Source organism: Triturus cristatus, chromosome 5_1 (assembly GCF_964204655.1).
Source record: "Triturus cristatus chromosome 5_1, aTriCri1.1, whole genome shotgun sequence".
Classification (NCBI taxonomy): Eukaryota; Metazoa; Chordata; class Amphibia; order Caudata; family Salamandridae; genus Triturus; species Triturus cristatus.
Genome location: NC_140587.1, coordinates 164,964,475 through 164,989,654, shown reverse-complemented (window position 1 = coordinate 164,989,654; position 25,180 = coordinate 164,964,475). Strand labels below are relative to the sequence as shown.

The following is a 25,180-nucleotide window of genomic DNA, read 5'->3' as shown; positions in this document are numbered from 1 at the left end:
CTGTAGTGGTCCTAAGGGGAATAGCTTCTGGGTACCTGGTAGCATGATCCACTACTACCAGGATAAATCTGTGCCCAGATGCTGTTTGGGGATCCATGGGACCAACAATGTCAATCCCTATCCTTTCAAAGGGCACCCCCACCACTGGTAGTGGTATCAGGGGGGGCTTTGTAGTGCCACCTGCCTTGCCACTGGCTTGGCAGGTTAAACAGGAGCGACAAAACTCCTTTCTTTCTTCAGACAAGTGGGGCCAGTGAAAGTGAGGGACAAGTCTGTCCCAAGTCTTGTTCTGGCCCAGGTGACCTGCTAAAGGGATATCATGGACTAAGGTCAATAGGAAGCCCCTGAACTTCAGAGGTATAACCAACCTCCTGGTGGCACCAGGCTTGGGGTCTCTACACTCTGAGTACAGAAGGCCATCATCCCAATACACCTTAAGGGTACCACTAGCACTCCCAGCAGTCTCAGCAACAGCTTGCTGTCTGAGGGGTTCAAGAGAGGGGCAGCTCTGCTGCTCCTGGCTCAGATCTGCCCTAGAAGGTCCCCCTGTCCCCAAGAACTCAACCTGATCAGGCTCAAGCTCCTCTGGGGCAGTTCCTTCTTCAGGACTGTGATCATCTCCCTCAAGAGACTGATCCTCCTTCTGAGTCAGGGGGGAAGGCTCTGCCTTAACCCTTCTGCTCCTCCTCTTGGATGGCACTTGGTCCGTTATTCCAGAATCCAAGGCCTGTTCAGTTTCAGACATTTTGGCCTGTGACCTGATCACAGCAAACACATCTGCAGGGATGCCGAGCATTTCTGCATGAGTCCTGAGCTCTACTTCTGCCCAAGCTGAAGTCTCTAGATCATTGCCAAGCAAGCATTCGACTGGTAGGTCTGCACTCACCACAACCTTCTTAAGGCCAGTTACCCCTCCCCAGGAGAAGTAAACAACTGCCAAAGAATGGTCTGTTCTGACATTGCTAGCATTGGTCACTTGGTACATTTCACCAAGTATAATCTGCCCAGGTTCCACAAGATCTTTTGTCACTATAGTGACACTTACTCCTGTGTCCCTGAATGCCAAAGCCTGTACTCCATTGATTAAAGGCTGTTGTCTGTACTTGCCCAAGTTACTGGGACTCAAAGAGGGGGTCATATCCATGCCCCCACCACAGACAAGAACAGCCTGAGTGGTTTCTCTGACTAGGCCAGAACCCAACTCAGTACCCAGGGTCAACCCTACTATACCCTTGGCTTGTGTATTCCCACCACCAATTGTAACTGCACTAGGAGGAGCAGGGGCGTTAGGGGCATTGGAGGGGGCTGAAGCATTCTCTTTGGACTTGGTGCAATCACTGGTCCAGTGTATCTTTTGCGTACAGACTTTGCACCATGGTTTCGTTTGGCCTTTCCCTTTGTGGGACTGTGAATCCCCACCTGAAGAAGATTTTTGGGGACCTTGTGAAGACTTCTGGTCTTTACCCTTCTCCCCACCCTTGTCAGAGTTCTTAGAATCTTGCTTCTTTGGGTCACCGCCTTGGTTCTGTACCTTCTGCCTCACCCTGGTTCTGACCCATTTGTCTGCCTTCTTTCCCAATTCTTGGGGAGAGGTCAGATCAGAGTCTACCAGGTACTGGTGCAACAGCTGATTTTGACAGTCATTTAGAATCTGCTCCCTCATTATCAAATTGTACAATCCTATGAAGTCACACACTTTACTGCCCAATAAGCAACCTTCCAGAGCCTTAGCAGCATAGTCAACAAAGTCCACCCAGTCTTGATTTGGTGCCTTTTGGGTATCCCTGAACTTTAACCTGTATTGTTCAGTGGTTAGGCCAAACCCATCTATCAGTGCACTTTTCAAGACCTGGTAATCATCAGCATCCTCTTCTATTACAGTGAGGAGCAGATCTCTACCTTTTTCTGCAAAGGAGAGCCATAAGATTGCTGCCCACTGCCCTTGGGGGACCCTCTGTGCTTTACAGGCCCTCTCCAAGGCAGTTATCTATTTGTGGATGTCATCCCCACTCTGGTAGGGAGGGACAATCTTACTTAGGTTTCTATGGTCATACGACCTCTCCCTATCTCTAGAGAAATTGCTGCCACCAAGGGACTCTAGTCCCTCCTTTTTGCTGGCTCTGTAGAGCTCTAGGGCATCCCTATCTAGGGCCATCTGCTGCTTTCTGAGGTTAAACTTATCTTGCTCATACTTCAGCAGTCTCTCTCTCCTGTCCTGGGAGGTTTCCCTCCCTCTGTGAGAAGAAACAGAGGTCCCTACAGATGAGGTAGACTGGACAAAATCCCTTGAGAGAGATTTATTTCTTCTAACCCTACTTTCAACTCTTCCTGGAGGGACAAAGAGGGGAGCATTGTGCTCATCCTCATCATCCTCATTCAGTTGAGCTGTGTTCACCAGATCCTGATCATTGTCATCAGTCTGGTCAGCAGCAGAGTTTGGGCCAGGGGGAGTTCCACCCCCAGATCCACCCTCAACTGCTGCCCCACCCACTCTGCCTACCCCTTCAGGCCCACTAGACCCTGAGAGATCATCCAGCCTGAGTATCTGTAAAAGATGCTGGATGGTTGGGCTTTTGCCTGTCTTACAGCTTCCTAATGGAACATAAGGCCCTAAGCTGAGCAAAGGTGAGATCCTCATATTTATAGGGGAGAAGCCCACTAGCTTCTGGCAGGGACCCACTGGTTCGTGGCTGATTAGGCATTACTAGTGTGGTGTATTGCACTACCTACACTAGTGTGGCCTACTAAACTCTCTTGAGTTGTAGAAAGGGTGTGTTAAGCCCTTGACACACAGTTCAGTAGAACTTACTGTATACTAAACTTGATATTATATGTACCTAAGGTACCTTTAGTGGTTTTCAGTTGATCAATTCAATTGCGATTATCTGGTAAAACAATAGCAAGCTGGAATCCCACCGCTGCCACCAATGTGAGAAGTTGGCTTGATATATGCTGTCCACTAGTTATAGTGGGCACCTTGTATCAGTCCAACCAGCCCCTTTGGTGATAGGTTAAAGACAACCTTTTGTGAAAGCTATCCTAGTGGTAGCTATGGAGAGCAGCCTTCAGGCTAAGTCTTGAAGGAATGTAAAGCAGCTTGTTTTACCAGTCTATAATCGCTTGAATGACCAAATGAAAGGACAATCACACCAGGTATATATATCAAATATATGTATTTAAGATAAAACACACCCCTCTAGCCTCCTTATGAGGGCTAGAGTTCGAAGTACTTAAGTTACAAGTCAGTATTCAACAGTAAAAGCACAAATACACGTTTGGGCCCTAGGGGCGTACAAAACCATATACCAATAAAGTGGTATAAGAACCACGACTGAACTAGACACAAGGCCTATAGCCTGTAGAAGTGCTTGGACCACAAGGAACCACCCAAAGTAGTGACACAGGGGACCCACGGAGGACGCGTGCAGTGTGAGAACACAGCCGCAAATCGCCGTTAACTTCTATGGGGAAAGTCGCGGTTGGAAATTAAGAGTTTAAGAACACTTAGAGGATGAATACGAGCGAACACTTTTGGACTTAGAGGTGTCTAGGGCCAACACCCACGGGAGCACTGGAGTACTCGAATTACCTCACGCAGGGAAGCCGGGTGCATAGGTGTTTTTTGGTGTCGGGTCGCGTCGCTGTTTTCAATGGAAGCTGGCAAAGAAGTGCTGCTGCCGTGAAGAGGAGAAGTGTCCGGAGAAATCCAAGCCTGGATCTAGGCTGGAAGGAACCTGAAAGCAGAGTGGACAGAGTCTGGGTCACTTACCAGTGACCAGGGGCACGATAGTCCAATGCCCACAGATGTCAGGTGCTTCAGGTGAGTTGACGGGTGTCTTGACTCTTCAGCCATGAGGTCCAGGAGGCGTCGACGACAACCAGCAGCTGGATTCGAGCTGACCCATGAAGTCCGTCGAGTGCTGTGGTGTCGGCGACCAGGATGGACCCAACAAGCCTTAGCAACGGCAAGTCACTTGGAAATAGAAAAAGGACGTCGGTGCAGACCAGCAAGGTCCGGGGTACTCACTCAGTGAGGGTAAGTCGGGGCACATCAGGAGCAACCAGGAAAGCCCAATCAGAAGAGGAGTCGCCTTCGTGGGGACCCACTAGCCAACGGGCTAGCGATCGTGAAGGAGCCTTGAGCGGTCGCACTTGAAACCGGCCCACGGGCCGCTCGTGGAGTAGAGGCCAGAGATCTTCACTGCAGGAGGTGCTCAAAGCTGGGGCTACTTGGAGCCCAAAGCACAACTTCGAGGAAGACCAGGAAGATGATGGATCAGTGAAAGAACACGGTGTCCAGGGGGTCACGGTTCCACTTCACCCACGATAGCCATGGGCCTTAGCTTTGCTGTGGACTCAGGGTAGCATCTAGGAAGTCCGGAAATCCATATCTGGGGATTCAGAGACTTTAGTGTCCAGCGTGACCTTCAGAATTGCAGACCAGAGAGTTGCTTCTTTGGTGCCTGCCAAGCAGAGGAGTCACTCCTTGGCCCAAGGTAGATTTCTTCAGTCTTCTAGTTGAAATAGAACGTTGAAGGTCCAGGACATATGTTGCAGAGTTTCGTCCGGGGTAATCTAAAGTCTCAAGGACTGGGTTCCCATACTTATCCAAAATTTGGGGGTTGGACATACTCTAGGGACCCACCTATGGGAGGGTTTGGAAAGAGGGGTGGTTACACCTATTTCCTTTGTCCAGTTTCGTGCCAGAGCAGGGGCAGGCAGCCCCTGCAACCGGTTTGAACTGGACTATGCACAGGGACACCAAGTGTGCCCCCAGTGCAGGACTTCAAAGCGCCAGAGAGTGCTTCCGCCTAATACACATATTGTCCAGGCCTCCCCTGACGGAGTTTCAGTCAGCAGTAGGAGGCCAGAACCCTGTCTGTGGCACTGGCATCCATTTTGTGATGCCAGGGCTTTTGAAAGTCTTTACTGGGTAGACCAGTGTGAACATGTCTCTCCCTCTAGAAGGGTGGAATGCTACCCCCGCTGCCAGAACTGGCGGGGTGGTAGTATTCCAAAGTGTTTGACACCAAACACGACATGTTTCCGTGCAGCCAGTCCAAAGTTGGCATTTACCGCGAGGTTATAATGCACTTAAGAGTAGATGGTCAGGCTGCACCACAAACAGCATCAGAGGAGGTACTCTGAATGCTGCAGAGGGGCTCTGCTCATGCAGGGGCACCCTCTCACATAAAACCAAGCACTCTGCCTTCAGAATTGTTAAGGCCTGCAATAGGAGTGACTTATAGGTTTTATGTGTGTGCAATGGTAGTGATATAGGTAGCCTATACCACAGTAAGGGGTGCAGGCACCACCGTATCCAGGCTGCAGTAGCAGACCTGTGGTGTCATTTTGGAGTGCTTCCCAGGGGTGACATAATACATGCTTCAGCCCCTGGTAGGCCTCTGAGGTACCTATGCCCTAGGTACATAGTATAGGATATACTAGGGGCTTTTAAGGCACTCAAGAATCCAATTAGAAATGTACCTAATGTACATGAAAACCATTTTAGAGAGGGAGCAGCTAGGCTGGGGTCCTGATTAGCAGGGCCACAGCCAGACTAAGGTCGAAACACCCATATGAAGCAGATCCTACTCACCTACAGATACAGGTGCAAGTGTCACTATGGTGAGAGACACACTGGTTTCCCCTGAGCAATACTGACAGTGGTACCACTAATCATCCAATGGCTATGGTGACATTAGGCTGGGGGGGGGGGTTACTGGCCTGAAACAGGTAGTGGTCTCTCAAAAGTTACCTGCTGCATGTCTGCCAGGAAATTAACTGGAAACCTCAGCCTAGGCTGAAGTGGAGGTGAAAACCCATGCAGCCACTTAGACAATGAAGACTCCATAGGGCAAGGTTAGTCTCATCACCTTTCGTTTGGGGGGGGGGGGTTTGTGTGACAAAGTGCCATCTTTCTTGTATGGTATGCCTCCACTTTTTGCTGAATTGCTGATGTTCTTTGACTGGGTGTGCCCTGGGCTCCTGCCAATCGGGTACCCAGGGCCTATGTTCCTTCCCTAAAACTGTGTTAAAGCCTAAACCCAATTGGCATCTTTGGCCACATGTCAACCCCTGGTAAATGGTACACTAGGTATCCATGGCCTTGTGACCAGAGAAGGCCCCTAAGGGCTGCAGCACTTATTGTGCCAGCCTTAGAGGCCATGTACCCTGACACACACACACTGCCCTTGCAGGCTGAGTGCCTGGGTGCAGAACAAAACAGAGAGTCGACATGGTACACATCCCTGTGTGCCATGCCCACAACACACACTGCCCTGGCATACATCAGCCACCCCTCTAGCTGGCTGCCCTATGCCAGTGGTGTGGGTACAGGTGCATGAGCCCTGTGCCCCTACAGTACCCAGGTCCATTCCTGGGCACTGTAAGTGCAGTGCTGCCATTTAAGAGTATATGGTGCTGGGAGATCGTCAACACGAACTCCACAGCACCATGATGGCAACACTGAAGACTGAGAAGTTTGGTATCAAACTTCTCAGCACATTAAACCTGCACTGATGCCAGTGTGGGATTTAATGTACAATGCACGACAGAGGGCATTTTAGAGATGACCCCTGAACCTAACCTACAATCCACGTCTTGTCTGAGGGGCTGCCTAGGCTTCCACCCAGCAGGCATGTTGCTGGACCCCTGGGTGGAGAGCCCCCGCTCTCCTGGGCCTGCAACAATGCACATACTGTGCGAGGTGCTAGGTCTCCTCCCCCAGGATGGGCAGGGGAAGCTTCAAAGGCATGCCGCCTTTTGTGAGCTTCTCCAGGCCACTTGCTGTACTCAGCAACTGGCCCCTCCCGGTTCTGACCCCCACTCTGGCGGGAAGACTGGCTGGAAACCCCAAGGAAGGAAAGGGGGTGTGCAAGCCTCTGCCAACCCCACCCCTCAGGTGGGGGAGGCGAGGTGAAGCACATCTCTGGGCTCTCGCCATCTTGAAGATGGGAAACCCTGCCCAATCAGGACTAGGCTACTGCCCCCCCTCCCACAGGAGAGTGGCAGGATGATTGGTCCCTGCCCTTTACCTACCTGTAACACCCCTAAATTTAGTATTTAGGGGCACCATGAACCTTCCTTCCTCAGATCCAGATTCCGAAACAAGAAAGAACAAGAAACAAGAAGACCTGCCGTGCAGCTGCTAAAAAGAGGAAGACACCAACTACTTTGGCCCCAGTCCTACTGGCCTGTCGACCGTCGAACCTGCTCCTGCTAAACCCCGGCATCTCCAGTGGTCAGCAACCTCAAAAACCCTGGAGGACCTGACTGTCTTGTGAGTCTGACTACCTGGGACTCCCACGAGCAGTGGTACTGCTCAAAGCAAGTAACTGACCCCTGGTATCAGCCAGGAACCGCAAACCCTGAACACTCTGCACCCGCCAAGCCTGGCCTGTGCCAGAGTGGACAAAGACCATGAGGACGTCCCCCCGGCGACTGTGACCCCGAATCCAGCACCCAAGGACCCACCTCGACGCTCCTGGCGACGCCTGCAGCCTCAGAACCAGGGACCCCTCCAAACGTGACCAGCAGAGGTTAAGATTTCCCGACACCAAAAGGCACCCCTGCACCCGGCGCCCTGCGGCTCCATGTGCCCAACTCCTGGGTGCCTGCCTATCCTTCAACTACCCAACTTACCTCTCGAAGTGGTGGTCGCTCCTGAAGAATCTTCGTCCCCGAGCTTGCAGCCTTTGTTCGTTCTTGAGCTTCTCCATTGCAATCCATTGAGCGCTGACGGCTCAAAAGCGCCCTGCACCCAGCCTCCCGAGTGCCCCTGTCAGTGCAACTTGTACTCTAATCTACTTCCCCATTTGCAAGAAAGAAGTCCAGTACCTAGGACATAATATTGAGAAAGGCCTGAGAAAAGTGACCATAGACAGAATCAGGATCATTAGAGGAATGAGAGCACCGATGACACAAAGAGAAGTAAGAATGTTTTTGGGAATGGTTGGCTATTGTCGTCAGTGGATAAGTAATTTTTCCCTGATTGCCAAGCCATTGATAAAATTTACAAAAAGTGAGGTAAAGGACCCTTTTGAGTTAAACAAAGAAGAATTAGCAGCATTCAGAGAATTAAAGAACAGGCTATGTGAAGCACCTGCCCTAGGTATGCCAGACTATGAGAAAGAGTTTGAGCTGTACTGCAGCGAGAGAAATGGATGTGCACTCTCAGTGTTAATTCAGAAACATGGACAATTGAGGAGACCAGTTGTTTACTTCTCATCAACACTTGACCCAGTAGCTGTGGGATTGCCAGGATGCCTGAAAGCAGTAGCTGCTACATGTCGAAGTCTGGAGCAAAGTGAGGGAATCGTAATGGGATATCCATTGCGAGTGTTCGTACCTCATGATGTGGCAATCCTTTTAACAAGGAGCCGGACACAGTTCATGTCACATAGTCGGCTGACTAAATATGAGAAAGTCATTCTAGGTGCATCAAATGTGAGTCTTGAGAGATGTGTGAATGTGAATCCAGCAACGTTGTTGCCAGATGCTGAAAGTGTGGAGGTAAGAGATGAAATTGATCATGATTGCCTGGATGTGCTTGATTACTGTACAAAACCCAGACCAGACATAAGAGATCTGACACTGCCTGAAAGTGATTATGTGTTTTTTGTGGATGGATCTTGCCTGAGAACGGATGAAGGTGTGTTGAGTGCAGCATATGCAGTATGCACAGTTTCAAGAGTTGTAGAAGCATCACCCTTGAAAGGAGTTAAATCCGCTCAAGTGGCAGAATTAGTGGCAATAACAAAGGCCTGCAAAATTGGAAGGAATGTGAGAGTGACTGTGATGACTGACAGCCAGTATGGCTTCGGAGTTGTCCATGACTTTGGCCAGCTTTGGCTACAGAGAGGTTTCCTGACCTCAAGTGGAACTCCTATAAAGAATGCAGAAGTGGTTGGGAAATTGCTTGAGGCGATACAGCTGTCCAAAGAACTGGCTGTTGTAAAATATGCTGCTCATAGTCAAGGTAGTGATTACATCACTACCGGGAACCATTTTGCAAATGACATGGCACAGTACTGTGCTAGGAACCAATACTCCATTAATCGGTCAAAGGAAAAGGAAATGTCTTCTTGCTCCTTAATGTTTACTAACGTTGTAGGAACATGGGAAGAAGTGAAGCAGTTGCAGGATGAAGCAGGAGATGAGGAAATGAGGGAATGGGTAAAAGCAGGCTGTGCACCAAGGGAAAAAGACCATGTGTGGGTCTATAGAGATGGAAGACCAGTCATGCCAAACAGCATGATGTCAACCATGGCACGGATGTATCATGGCCAAGGACACCTAGGAAGGGATGCCATGATAAGAGCCTTTAAGCAGACCTGGTACAATGCGAAATTCAGGTTGATAGCAGAGAGTCCCTGTCAAAGATGCCTGATATGTCAGCAATACAATCCTGGAAAGAAAACAGTAGTGAGCCTAGGTACAATAGGCAGAGAGGGAGGACCCTTCACCAGAATGCAGATAGATTTCATTGAAATGCCCCAAGTCAACAGATTGAGGTATGTCCAGGGCACAAGTCCTAAAAAAAGAAGTGGGGGGACGCTGTCACCGGAAGTGACGTCACAACAGGAATCGCATGAAAAGAAGTGGGGGGACGCTGTCACCGGAAGTGACGTCACAACAGGAATCTCATGAGTATTCATATGCCTTTAGATGACGGGGCATTTCACAGCACTGCTACCCCTGGTCTGGTCCTCGATGTCCTTTGCAACCCCCCCCTCCCCCCCACTCCCCCGAGGGGGTGCCCCAGTTGCACAACGAAGTGCTCACAAGATACAGAAGGACACACATTCCAAGCGTTAACCGCCAACGCCTGCTCGCTCCGCCTCCCAATCACTCCAGCCTGCACACACCACCGGTGCCTCTTAAAGTCTCCAATTACAAATATTAGGATATCTTTGGTAATTTACGGGAAACTTCCCTCCGACCCGGGCTCTCTGCTCACACAATGCTGTCCAGCTTTTGGGCAGGGGGGACGGCGTCCACCCGGAAAACCTGGTAAAAATAAGTGGGGGGACGCCGTCCACCCGCGTGGTACCCCGACTCGAGCCCTGGGTATGTCCTGGTAATAGTCTGTCTGTTCTCCAGGTAGGTGGAAGCATTCCCGACAAGAAGAAATGATGGGATAACAGTAGCTAAGCTATTGTTAAGAGAGTTCATCCCAAGGTTCGGGTTCCCAGTGACCATTGAATCAGACAGAGGAGGACACTTTTATAATGAAATCATGGGATTGATCTGTGAAGCACTGAGTGTACAACAGAAGCTGCATTGTGCCTACCGACCAGAGGCTTCTGGTGTGGTTGAACAAATGAATGGTACCATCAAAAACAGAATTGGGAAAATGTGTTTAGCCACAGGAATGAAATGGCCTGATGTCTTGCCTCTAGTCTTGATGACGATTAGGTCTACTCCAGACAGAACAACAGGTTTGAGTCCCCATGAGATCATTATGGGACGTGCCATGAGGCATGTGTTTGTACCAGTCAACAAGTTGATGACTATAACTGATGACATGATTTTGGATTACTGTAAAGGCCTGGCTGACGCAGTCCATTCTGTGTTTCACCAGGTTGGAGCGGATGCCACCACACTTGAAAGGAAACCTGCCCATGATTTAAGCCCAGGGGAATGGGTGAGAATAAAGGTCCACAGGAGAAGAAATTGCTTGGTTTCAAGGTGGGGGAGGCCAAGGCAAGTCGTCCTGACCACAACGACTGCTGTGAAGTGTGCTGGAGTGAAAAACTGGATACATGCAAGTCACACCCTGAGAGTTCCACATCCAGGTGACGGCATTGGAAAAGAATACTTTGATGAATCAGAATCAAGTGACGATTCAGATAAGGAGACTGCAAAGACAAAAAGAAATCCTGAAAAGGGGGGAGAGTGGGCCAAGAGCGGCCTTAATCCCACAAGGAGGAATCCTGAAAAGAACACTGCAGACTCCAGAGACAAGTCCAGATTCTGGAGAAGTGCCTGAAATCCCAACTACCAGTAACGAATACAAAAAGAAAGAAAGAAAAGAAAAGAACATTCCAACAGAAGTGACATTTACACCAAATGAGAAAGTTGGAGAAATTCCACCTGAGATAATCATTGAAGAGGAAGAAGGGACAGAAATAGAAAGAGAGGGACAGATTTCTGCGGAAAACCCCCGAGGAGGTGTAGGGACCACCAACACTGAGCTAGGTGAAGGGACAAGTAGACAGCAGGAAGATTGCGTGTCGGAGACCCTAGGAGGGACAGAAGTAGGGCAATCTCAACAGGTGGAAAAAGAAGCTGTTGGTGAAAAAGAGGCAACTGAAACAGAATCTGAAGAAAGTGAGAACGAGATACATGAAGGTCGAGTTTTGAGAAAGAGAACTTGGATCGGAGAGAAAAACAATAAAGAAGGAAAACAAAAGAGAAATGCTAAAGGAGACCTTTGGCCCAACAAGATAAAGAGACTGAGATATCGACTGACACGAGTTAACCCCTCGAAAGCTGAACAGGTGAACGAAGTGTCAAGTCAGAACCAAGCAAAAGAAGGAGAACCAGAGATATCATAAGAAAACAAAAGAATAAGAAAACCAAACCAGAAGTATAAGTCACCAGAATGGACGTATGTGGCACTGCCGGAACAAGGAGAAGAGGCAGACAGTCAAGGAAATCCAGAGGAGACTTTACTGAGAGTGGTTGAAGAAGAAGAAACAGTAGGAATCCTGAGAGTTATCTTGTCCGATATTGGAGAAGAAGCGGATATTCAGGAATTTCTGCATTTTGATGATGAGGAGGGAGTGAAAAGTGATGAGAGGCCAGACTGAGTAAATCCAAAGAAGTCATTTGGGAAAGAAAGTGAAAAGAGTGAAAATAGAAACTAACAGACTGTAATAACCTGTTGGGTACTTGCTGCCCTAGAAGTACAGTAGTGGAGTAGAAGAGGCTAAGTCAAAAGACACGGTCAAATTAACAAGATGGCTAACACAGAAGATAACAAGAGTAGATGTACCTTCATGAGAAGATGGTGCAAGATGTGTTACTGTTGTACAGGACTATTAATGCTTCTTTGGAGCGTGCTTGCTCTACTGATCTCTTTCAAAGTAACAATAGACACATTAGGGGGACATACTGAGAATATGACTAACATAGAGAAAAGTTCCCAGAAGGTAGTTCCAACTAGAACCAGCAATGTACATATACATAAGGATAGGTCTATGAATAATTTTTCTAGCAATGTGTTTTCAAAATTGTTGTATGAATACGTAAAGACAATGGATGTAAGGGATTGCTACGTCTGCATGCAATTACCTGCCTCTGTTTCAGAAGGAGTGACTTATCATCACCTTCCAGCTACGTATGGAATTACATGTAGTGTGCTAATTAGTATATTTTATCAATTAGGGAAATTAGACTATAATATGTCAAATATAGATAACATTCTTGGGCAATTGCCTATGAATAAAGAACTGAATCCTGCTAAAGAAGCTAACGTTTTAGGTGAGATTTTTATAGAAACCACAGAATTAAGATTAGAATATGTTTTTAGAAACAATCTAACATGCAGTTTGAAGGAAGAAGAGAAAACATTCCTAGACATGGTTGAGGGAAGAAGGTTAAACATGCACAAGAATGCAGAAGAAAAGAAAATGAGTGAAACAATGTGGGACATTGAGAAAGAAAAGGAGCTGAAGAATGGAGCCAGTCCAACAATGGCTATAGATGCACCACAGAAAGGCAAACTATGTATTACAAGAGAGAGATCCCAGTATGATTACTATTTCATAGGGACTAGTGAGTGCCATGATACATACTTTATTGCAACCGGATGGGGATTTAAAGGTGGAGAAGATCCAGTCTTTCCTGGATTATATTACATTTGTGGGAACAAGGCTTACTGTAGGTTGCCAGACCATTGGTATGGCACATGTTATGTTGGCCTGGTCTTTCCAAAAATCTTTCACATGGATAGAGTAGAAAACACTGGACAAACTAACCTACTAATGCGCAGTAGAAGAGAAACTTGGGCAGAAATTGTAGGTGATATCTTTGGAGCTTTGATACCAGCAGTGGGAATATCTTTGAATGCATATAATATTCGAAAACTGTCAACAGTAGTGGATCGCTTGTCAACAAGCACCGCTGGAGGCTTTTTTTTGGTAAATACTGCGATGGTTGCCCTGCGTGCTATGGTAATGCAAAATCGACTTGCCCTTGATATCTTATTGGCAAAAGAGGGTGGAGTCTGAGGAATGCTGAAAGTTCAACATTGTTGCACTTACATACCTGACGAAAGCAAAGATCTAAAAGTCTATATCAAAAATATTACTGAATTGCATGATGAAATAGTACCACTGGAAGCTGAAAGTATTTGGACTAAAGTTGCTAATAAGATGATTGCTATTAAGAATTTTGGTGCACATGCATCAAGCAAACCAAAAGCGATTCCTTAATAGCGAGAAATAAGGAATCGTTATTAAGGAATCGCTTTTGGGCATGCATCAACAGATTCGGTAATTATTAGCGATTCCTTAAAAATCGCTATTTTTACCGATTATACAATAGCGGGGCATGCAAACTCCGATTAGCTAATAGCGAGTTCGGTAATACCGAATTAGCAAATAGCGAATTCGGTATTAGCGAAATCGCAAATGACCGCGTCGCACCGGGAACGTGCAGATGACATCACCAACCAGGAAATACAGCAGCCCCACCCTCATTGCATCAACAGAGGAGCAAACAGGAGCACTGACTGCAGACTGCCTGTGCAGACTGAAGCCACACAGACTGTTCCATCTGCTAAAATACACCATCCATGGAGAAGGAAGCCCCATCCAGCGCTGAGGCTGCGCGCAAGCGCAAGCGCAAGTTCTCCGACAGGGAGCTGGAGCACCTAATTGAGGGAGTCTCGAGCAAGCACGATCGCCTCTTCGGCAAGCTGTCCCTCAAGGTGCCTGAGGCGGAGAAGCGCCGCATATGGCTGCGCATCCGCGAGAGGGTGAATGCAGTAGGTGTGACGCCCCGCAGCATCGACAACCTAAAAAAAGGTGGTACGACCTGCGGAAGCGTGCGAAGGAGAGGATAGCAGAGAGGCTCCGGGACGCAAGCAGAACGGGAGGCGGCCCTTCCACGGTCCAGGCTAACACTGCCCTGGAGGAGCTGGTGGAAGGAACAATTGAGCGGGAAGCCGTCGTGGGAGTGACCCAGATGGACACGTCCGGCGCAGCCACAAGTGCCCAAGGTAAGATGCATGCCTGTTGCCATACCCAGCATAGCGTAAATCCTATTCCAGGCCCCCAGCTGGATCTGAGTGTGCATGCAGCTTTGCAACACACAGCTTTACTCCTAACACTAGTGCATCATGGGAGTTGTAGTCTACTCAGCCCAGTGTGCATGTACAGGGGTAAATTCAATTACCATTCACCAGATCAGTAGAAGCTGGGTATAGACAGTATATTTAGTGGATCACAGAGGGACATGTATGTGTACAACACTACGTAGGTCTAACTATCCCACTAACCATGCACTGTTTCACACACAGATGCATCACCTGGGGATTCCGATGACAGCGGCCAGCTGATAATCTCCGAAACACCGGTTGATTCAGACCTGGAGACAGCGCAGGATGCCCTCACATCACCTACACCTGCCACCCCACCAGCACCACCAGCACCAGCAACACCAGCACCAGCACCACCAGCACCAGCACCAGCCACACCAGCTGCTGCCACGACAGCCACCAAAGCGCCGCGGCGCAGGTCCCAGGTTGCGCCCCTGCCGGTGATGGTAACACCCACCACACAAACGGGACACGGTCAGCGCGCCATCACACCACCTGATGCACCACCTGAACGCGCCAGGCTAACACAGCGGCGCAGGTCTCGCCAACGTTCGGTCTCCTCAGGCAACCTGGATCTCCAACACACTCCTGGCATTGAGGAGAGGATGCTGTCTGTACAGCGCGTGCAGAGCCGCCACATGGCAACCATCAGCACCAACATCGTGCACCTTGCTCGTGAAATGCGAGCCATGACTGCCGCAGTAACGGCCATGGGCACGGCGGTCAGGGACATGAGCACTGTGGTGGCAGAGGGCAATGCTCACCTCAGGGAAGATATACAAGAGCTCACTAGTGCCATGAGGGAGGGCCATGAGTGCCAGAAGAGGAGGCGCCGACAGCAATTGTTGCGTTCCGCTGCCGCTACTAAGGCTATCACGTGCCACAGCAACAGTACCGCAGTGTTGGCACGCCGCACTGTGTCCTTGCAGGTCGACCTTGGGCACTTCTGTGGGGATGTGGCAAAGGCACTGGGGCAGTTGACCACTGCTGTGGAACACTTACAGAGCAGCACATGCAGTGCTGCGGCTTTGGGGGGGGATGACGCTAGTGAGGCTGCCTCCAGTGTCAGCAGCGTGTCACTGGCAGAGGCCAGCACCAGGCGCCGCAGTTCGCGGGCATCCACGGGGACAGGCCGTGGTGAGGCATTGGAGACACCTGAGCGGAGGCTTGGGGTACGTGGCAAGCGCCACTAGACAGTTGAACATGCATACAGGACCATGGTGGGGCAACCATGGACATCCACTTTCTGAGTATGCACAGGCGAGACTTTAAGGCACATTTGATTTTCCTTTATGCAATTGGAGCATAATTTACATAGCTAGTTTTGTTGCACATACCTCAGTGCTACTGTGCATTAAACAGTTGCACCCCAAACAAACTTGTAATGTTTCATTCTCACCTGTTTCAAAAATGATGTTGCATGATGTATGTCCGCCTCCTATGGCCCTCTGCTGTGTTAGGGACGTGTGCCTGTCGGTGTTGGGCGGGTGGTTGGTCATCCCGGTGGTCGTCATTCCTGTCCACCTCTATGGGTATCCCCCTTCTGGTCGCAATGTTGTGCAGCATTGCACATACAGCAATTATCCGGCAGCATGTTTCAGGTTTGTATAGCAAGGCGCTGCCAGTCTTATGTAGGATTCTGAAGCGACTCTTCAGAATCCCAAATGTCCTCTCTATGACATTCCTAGTGCTTATGTGTGCAGCGTTGTAGCGATGTTCCTGTGGGGTTGCTGGATTGATGTATGGGGTGAGTATGTATTCACGCAGGGCGTAAGCACTGTCACCTAGAAGATAGAAGCGAAGACTTAGCATTGGTGATGTACATACATGTGTGGTGTTGGTGTGGGGAAGTGTAATTTTTACGTACCAAGCAGTCCCTCTCCAAATTCTCCGTTGATTAGACGTCTGTGGATTCCACTGTGGCGGAAGATGTAGGAGTCGTGTGTGCTCCCCGGGAATTGTGCCACTAGGTCCGTTATGATGTGATTGGCATCGCACACAACCTGCACGTTGATTGAGTGGTATGACTTGCGGTTCCGGAATATGTACTCATTTGGTGCGGGTGGACATATGGGGATATGCGTACAGTCGATGCATCCAATTACATGTGGGAATTGTGCCACCTGGTAGAATGCCTGTTTGGTGCGGTCCAACTGCTGTGGGGTTGTGGGGAAGCTGATGTGGGTGTGTAGCATTGTCAGTATGGCATCTAGGAATTTCTTGAAGAAGCGTGACAGTGCGCTTTGCGATACGCCTCCGGCCACCGCAATTACCCCCTGGAAACTCCCTGAGGCCAGTAGGTGCAGGCTGCATAGGACCTGAACGTGCGCAGGGATTGCATTGGTCCGGTGTGTCTGGTGCTGCAGTAATGGTTCCAGGTCTGCAATCAGGCGCATGATCATTGTACGATTGAGGCGATACTTCTCGTACACCTCGTCCTCATTCTGCCCGAGCAAGGTTATGCGCAGTCTGAAAACTCGCTCCTGGACCCTTCTCCTGCGCTGTCCTGCTGCATTGATACGCATCCTCCTTGCAAGCACGTAGAGGGCAGCCATTTTGTGGGAGCCAACAGGGTCTCCTGGGCCACATTTAAGGGTTTTGTGATTGCCTCAATCAGTTGCACATGTTGATTTTTTTTTTTGGATTCGCATTTTTTTTTTTTTTAACTTTACCTCCAGGTTTTGATTCCCCTTATTTAGCTCTGGCAAAATAGCGATTTTTGGGATTTTCGTTATTAGCGACTGTTGTTGCATTGGGGTGCGATTCGTTATTTGCTATTGGCACTTTCCGGGAGCTAATAGTGATTTCGGTATCTGCTAATTCTGTATTTAGCGATTCGGTAATTTTGCATTTTGTTTATTAGCGATTCGGTATTTTGGCGGATTTATTTTTTGTGATTCGTTATTTGCTCACATTTTGGGTTCATGCATTTGAAGTAGGTATTTTTTAATCGCTAACGGGTGATTTTTGCGATTCTGTATTTTACCGACTGGATTTTGGCTTGATGCATGAGGCTGTTTATAGCTAATATAGGTAGTACCATTATTGGTAAAATATTATTTCCACTAACGTGTGTAATTTTTGCATTACTGATTCTTAGACTGGGATGTATGTGTTGTAGATATAGAAGAAATAAGAAGAAAATCAGACGAGAAAATATAAAAAGGAGAGAAAAGAAACCAGAAAGAGATCCACAAGAAATAGAATTAGAAGAATGGAGGGAGAGTATGTATATAGAAGCAAAAAGAGAAGATGAAGAAGAAACAAGATTATAAAATCTGAGCAAGAAAACATTTAGAATTTCCGTAAAAGGGGAAAAATTGAAATTTTTTGGGTTTTGATTCTGTGGTGATAAAATCACCAAAGGGGGGATTGCTGGAGCAGGTATAATACTTTTATTTTAGATACCTACTCTATTTTTCATATGTCTATATTAAAATAACTAGAAAATTAATTATAATGATTAATTGTTTGAAGTGTTTAATTAACCAACCTTATTAATAGAAGAAATATTCGTGGGAATGCATCTGCATGGCTAAAATAATAAGTGAACTAAGCCAGTACGCATATTAATGAAATAAACGTTGCTTATGTGATGTTATTGTGATTTGCGCTTTAAATAAACATGCACTAATGGCTTTAGATGTTGCATATGGCTAGATAAATGCACACACATATGGGTATTAGCAGGGGAATAACACTGTTTTAATTATTGCCATGTATTAATTACGATTTTGTATTTCTTTGCTTAAGTTGACTATTGTGGCCTACCAAAACATGGCCGCCGACTGAAGCCTAGCAGTAATAGATGTCTTCCCAAGTTATACAATGGAGAAAGGCGTTTACACTGACATCAGCCGTGTCCCCGATTTGACCTGTCATGCCATGTCCATGAAGACTACTCTGGGATGAGTGCCAAATGCCCCTGAACGTGAAGAAAAATGAATTATTATCAAACTCTAAAATGATGAACCGGACATGTACAGGACGAACTTGAAATATTTATCAGGGTCATGTCCTGTTGAAACAAAGTTGTTACTATGAACTTCGCTATTCATAATTAGCAATTTGGAACTTTTAGCAGGTGGGAACTTTTGCGAATGTTGCTGTGAGATCCGGACTTCAATTTCAAACTGACCAATCAGAATCACGAGAATGGGGAAAAGAAACATTGTACATGTAAATTTTAGTATAAATATTGGTAGACTAGAGAGATATTAGCGCCACTTCTTGAACTGATGATCAGAGGTCCCGACGCTGACGGAGAGAACGGTGACGCCATATGATTGAGCAAGAACTCTGACCAAATTCTGAGGACCAGTTCTGACTTAGAAAACGACATTTAGCCAGAATAGGTAAATATGACAAAGATGATATTGCATTAACTAGGCTTTTAACATGCATTTGATTGAGATAAAAGAAACTATTGTTTGAATTAATGTGTCGGGTGATTATTTCATTAAAATGTTTAATTGCATAATTTAGAGTGTTAAGGTGTTGTCAAACTAAGCAACTAAATGATTCGATCGACCTATTTGACGGAAGGATTGTTGGGGTGATTCAGGGAAAGTGGTTCTTCCATCAAGGAAAGCAGTTTGGTTCGGAGCTGATGTTTCCCTTTATAGGCACGGATAGATTGATAGAATGAATGTTGGTGTATGGGCCCCACCAGCGTATGATGTGTGCATGTGCGTGTGACTGTGAAATCATTCCGTCCGTGGAAGTAGAGGGGAATTGAAGAACCTGATCTGCACCACACATCCTTGTCTGTCTGTGTGTCTCACGTCTGGTTGTATGTCTCCTGTCCACCTTCACATCCCTTGTCTGGTTGTATGTCTCCTGTCCACCTGCACATCCCTGTCTGGCTGTGTGTCTCATTGTATATCTCCTGTCCAGCTGCACATCCCTGTCTAGCTGTGTGTCTCGCGTCTGGTTGTATGTCTCCTATCCACCTGCACATCCCTATTTAGCTGTGTGTCTCACGTCTGGTTGTATGTCTCCGGTCCAGCTGCACATCCCTGTCTAGCTGTGTGTCTCGCGTCTGGTTGTATGTCTCCTGTCCAGCTGAACATCCCTGTCTAGCTGTGTGTCTCGCGTCTGGTTGTATGTCTCCTGTCCAGCTGCACATCGCTGTCTAGCTGTGTGTCTCGCGTCTGGTTGTATGTCTCCTGTCCAGCTGCACATCCCTGTCTAGCTGTGTGTCTCGCGTCTGGTTGTATGTCTCCTGTCCAGCTGAACATCCCTGTCTAGCTGTGTGTCTGGTTGTATGTCTCCTGCCCAGCTGCACATCTCTTGTCAGACTGCACCTCCTCTTTGAATGAACATAGACAAAAATAATCTTGTATCTCGCATTGGCTGCTGCCACGTCCCGTGGTCGGTGAGGCTGAGAGACCTTCTTGAGGTCATCTCTTCAGTGTTTCCACTGGCTGCTCCTGGCACAGTCTCCCCAGGCCACCTGTGGCTCCTCAGACCGCCCCCGAATCTCTATACCCGGTCCACTTCCATCCCTGTGTCGCCTGTCTGCAATGCTGGAGTCCTGTCCACAGGTCACTCCTGGCCCTGGATACTTCACTTTCCTCTGCCCCCACCAACTGATCCCGGCTGTGTCCCCCTCAAACTCACCCTGCCTCCGTCTTTGAGAGTTGCCTCTCCTCCATCTGCCCCTGGCTTTGTGTCTTTAGGGTCGCCAAGGAAGCACAGGCAATGGCTATTCCAGCTGCATCTGCCTCCTCTGGTTTACGCTGGAACTGTCCCCGCAGGGTCCCCTAAACCTGTCTCTGCAGGCCCCCTAAATCTTCGTCCTCACCGTCTCTGGAGGTGCCATCACACAAGCCCTGTAGACGTGTGCGTGGTTCACCCCTGAAGTGTTTATAAACTATCACCTTTTCTGTGACCGAAAGAGAGACCAGTTGGAAGTCCAGATCTATACAAACTTTCTGAGGGACAGACCACGGAAAACCCACACACCCTGTAAGTTCCTTAGAAACATTTTCATGGGGTAGAGACTGAAAATGTGTCTACAAGGGTTGCAATGCTGTCCTGCTAATTAAGTATGCATTCACTGTTGAGAACATTCAAGAGAAGTTGAATGTTTGTAGCAACCATTTGGATCAGGTGGTGGGACAACAATCCCATCTCATCCTCTCATATGCTGTGTTCTTCTTCAATCTGTGGTTTGAGCTGGAATGCGAAAGGACTGATTAAGTGTTAGGTGGTGATGTCAAATCCCTGGTTTCGGGACAAAGGCCGTAAACCTCTCGAGGACAGACATGTGGACTCCCTGTGAATTTAGCTGGGGTTTGTAGAACTTCAAGAAGTTCCATGTAGGTCGCAATGGAACCTGCAAACTGTTACAAATTGAAGCAAACAAAACACATAAAAGCCCCCCCATAGCCCCTGTCTGAGGAAGAAGAAGCTGCAGGTCTTGCTTGGTGCTTCTGTGCAAGGAAGCCTAAATATATGTCTTGGAAAGACTGTGCGCTTCTGGGACAAGGCTTGATTGACCACGCGCGCGATACAGAAACAACCTGTCCTGAGACATAGAACCTGTGAATTCAGAAAAGAAAGGGGGGGGGCACAGACATATTTCCTTTTGGGCTTCTGAATTTTGAATACTTCGTGAATTAAGCTCCACACATCTGCAAAGGCCAACAGACAGAGCCACTGCCCAGGCTGAACAGCATATTATGTAACATTTCATGCACTGAAAGCAGATTCTGTGAACACTAGAACTCCATGTATTAGAACAGGGAGGAAACCTTTGAATGTATTCTGTTGCAGCGGCTGGTCTGCTTTATTTCTATTCATTGTGAGCAGGTGAATCATGTGCTAATGTAGTAAATGTGTGAAGCTTTTGTCTAAAGCGTTAAAAGAGTGTGATTTCTTCATGCTAAGAGTCCCTTTCCCCAATCCTTTGAAGACGAATCTATGCTGGAGTCGGAGCGCTACTGAGTATTGCTGTCATTTCTATGAATTAAATGCTTATTGATCTCACATTCATGGCACAGCCTCTGCATTTCTGTACTTTGATTAATTGAGTAAACTTTAAAACAGAGAGCTTTGTCTGCCACTCTGTAGCAGAAATGCTTTATTCTTGCCGTCTGTACATTCCCTACCTAGCTCACCAAGAGAGACAGGTCCAGCGGGAAGCACCAAAGTCCGGCAGGGTCTACACCGCTCCTGATCCGGTGCTAGTGCGACCGGGGGGAAAGTTCATGTATGGGTGCGTGTGTTGGCAGGTCTTTCATGGCTCTACAGAGAATAATCCTGGGGAGGACCTGAATTTGGAAAAAAGATCCAGAAGTGACCCTGTCAATCTCTGTATAGTTTACAAACCAGACTCTTGACCAGTTAAACTGACTCAGGCTCACCGCTGCTTACAGGCCAATCCACAGGATCCCAAAGATCTGTGTTCCCCATTATCTCTGTCACTTTTTCATCAAATTGAGGCAACTGCAGCGCGTCCAGTTTAGAACTGCCAGTGTGCTCTCATGAAAAGGATTATCTTCAGCCTTTCGACAGATGAGAGTTTGAGGACCTGTACAGGTGACAGTCCAAGGGCGGAAGAGCTTCGCAACCAGATCAAAGTACAAGTTAAACATCCCTGTGGAGATTCTCAGTGGTTAGAAATAAGGAGGTGCAAAGTGTGAGAACACCCCCTGATGGTGCTTGTGCAGAGAGAACTGTATCCTGGATAGACTAGGAGCACCCCTATCGACCTCTGACTGTGTCAAAAAAGCCGATGGGTCCAAAAGAGCCCATGCTGAGACATCTCCGCGGTAGACAGACTTACCATGTAGCATGATCAATGGGAGAACAGATTCTGTCCTCTGAGTGTGGACTAAACACAATCTGAAAACACTGATGCCATTGCACCAAAATTCCAGGGGCATTGAAAATGGCGTCATGCTATCTTCTACTTTCTAAGATGTCACAAGCTAGCCCCCTTGTCACACTATTAGACCCCAACTCATCCATCTGCTCTTGAGAAACTGTGGAAAGGTTAAGGAGTGAATGGTATTGAAAATAAGCATGCCTTTAAGAGCCTGCTTACTTACTGTTCAGGCAGATATCTTTAAGCCCATTGAGAGCAGCAGTAGGAAGTACAGCGCCAGAGGCCCCACAGAACAACTACGGGTAGCAATTTCTGCCTCCTGCTACTCTTAAATAATATCCATGCATGATAATTGTCAAGGCAGTTTAACAACTCCAAAACATCCTGCATTTAAGATGCAGACACTTTGGTAACAGTGGCAAGTAATTAAGGAGAGGAGACACCACCACCACGCCCTTAACACCGGACACCACACTGCCTGCCTCCTTTCTCCTGCCGAAACTACAGCTGCACCCTCACCCACCTCCGCACTCAAGCTCCTCCCGCCACCCGGCCGACCCACTGCATACCTGACCAGCTGAGCAGCATCCTCCTCAACATGCGCTCCCTCCACACACATGCCACAGAAATCTGGGACTCTTCTACTCTGTCTCGCCCAACAAAGCCTTCCTTATAGAAACCTGGATGAACCCCAGCTCAGCCATAGACATCGCCACCGCCATCACCTATGGCTACAAGATCACCCGCAAGGACCGCACAAACCAACCAGGAGGAGGCATCGCCACCATCCACAAAAAAAACCTCACCCTGACCACCCACTCAGATGACCCAACGACAACCATGGAACATCTCCACTTCCACGTCCAGACCAACCCCAACACCACCCTCATCTACAGACGTCCTGGCCCCCGCCTGCCCTTCACCGACACCATCATCGACTTCATCGCACCCCAGACTCTCACATCCACCAATTAAATCCTACTCAGCGACCTCAACTTTCACCTGGACAACCCCAATGACAAGAACACCAAATTCCTCCCGGAGAACCTCACAAATGTAGGACTCAAGCAGCTAGTCATCTTTCCCACACACTCAGCAGGACATATGCTTGACCCCGTCTTCTCTGCCACTCTGCCACTCTGGCGCCCCTCAAGAAAGCACCCAGCAAGCAACACTCCAAGAAAGCCAGCTAGGTCACTCACCTCCTCCATGAGTCCAGGCATACCTGTAGACAACTCGAGAAAAGATGAAGGAACAACAGAACCCTGGAAGCCCACGCAGCCTTCAAAGCCGCCGTCACCGCACCCGACCTCCTCCTCAAAACTACAAAGAAAACGTCCCTTCAAGACAGAATCATTACCAATGCACACAACAGCAAAGAACTCTTCGCCCAACAGCAAGGCCACAGAAGTCCCACCCTTCCATGCCCTCTTCAACAAACTCGGCACCTACTTCCGCGACAAGATCAAGCAGAACCCTCTCATCACTCCTGCCACCACCGCACCCAACAATGCCACCCCCAAAAAGATTCTGCTCAACTGGACATCGCTCACTACGAATGACACTCTCAAGACCATGAAGGGCATCCACTCTGGAACCCCCCATGGGCCCCTGCCCGCTCCACATCTTCCACTGAGCCTCAATCTCCATCGCCCCCGAGCTACACTGCACCATCAACTGGTCCATAGAGATTGCCACCTTCCTGGATGACTGGAAACACAATGAGATCAACCCCCTGCTGAAGAAGACATCCGCCGACCTGATGGACCTCAAGAACTTCAGACCCATCTCCCTGCTCCCCTTCCCAGCCAAGGTCATTGAGATGGCCAACCATGTCCTTGACATCTCCCAATCCGACTTTCAAAGCAACCATAGCACATATAGCGCCCTCCCCGCCGCCACCGATGACATCCGCTCCCTCCTCGACCGGGACGAAACAGCAGCCCTCATCCGCTTGGACCTCTCAGCCACCTTCAACACTGTTTCCCACCACACCCCAAGCATGAGACTCCACAACGCCGACATCCATGACAAAGCCCTGGACTGGATCTGCTCCAGCCTCAACGGTAGAACAGAGTGAGTCAGACTACCACCGTTCCTCTCAGAACCCATGGAGGTCGGCTGTGAAGTCCCCCAGGGCACCTACCTGAGCCCCACCCTCTTCAACGACTACATGGCCCCACTGGCAGCCATCGTCAGGAACCACAGACCCAGCATTGTCTCCTACACCAACGACACCCAGGTGATCCTCACCAACCAGCCCACAATCGTCAGAAACAATTTCCGCACCAGGATAAAAGCAGCAGCTACCTAGATGAGAGACAGTTGCCTCAAGCTCAACTCAGAAAAGACTGAAGTCATCATCCTGAGGTCCACCACCTCCACTTGCAATGACTCTTGGTGGCCCGCCGCGCTAGGAACACCTCCCCATACCCACAGACCATGCACAAAACCTCTGCATCATACTGGACTACTCGCTCACTATGAACCGATAGATAGACACCATCTCCTCATCATGCTTCCACATTTTCCACCTGCTTTGAAAGACCTTCAGATGGATCCCCACTGGGTCCAGACAGACGGTCGCCCTCACGCTCATCAGCAGCAGACTCGACTACGGCAAAGTAGTCTACGCAGGCGTCTCCCAGAAACATCTCAGGAAACTACAGAACATTCAAAACGGTGCATCTAGGCTGGTTCTCAACAGTCCTCGCCGCGGCCACATTACCGTTCACCTGCAAGAACTCTACTGGATCCCAGTCAACAAAAGAGTCACCTTCAAGCTCCTGACACACACCTATAAGCACTCCATAATGCCCGACCAGCATAACTGAACCACCACCTTTTATACCACGTACCCACCAAACACCTCTGCTCCACCCAACAGGCCTTTGCCACCGTCCCACGGATCTGCTAGACCAGGACTGGGGAAAGATCCTTTAACCAGATAACAGCCAAGACCTTGTACGCCCTGCCTCTCCACCTCAGGCAATTGCTGACGCAATTCAGGAAGGATC

General features: G+C 48.5%; 1 protein-coding gene across 1 annotated transcript in view; it reads right to left on the bottom strand.

Annotated features, from left to right (window-relative positions):
- LOC146830525 (prolargin-like) overlaps nucleotides 1-25,180 on the bottom strand; it is an 82,690-nt gene that overhangs the window by 11,550 nt on the left and 45,960 nt on the right. The gene's annotated exons all lie outside the window — the stretch shown is intronic.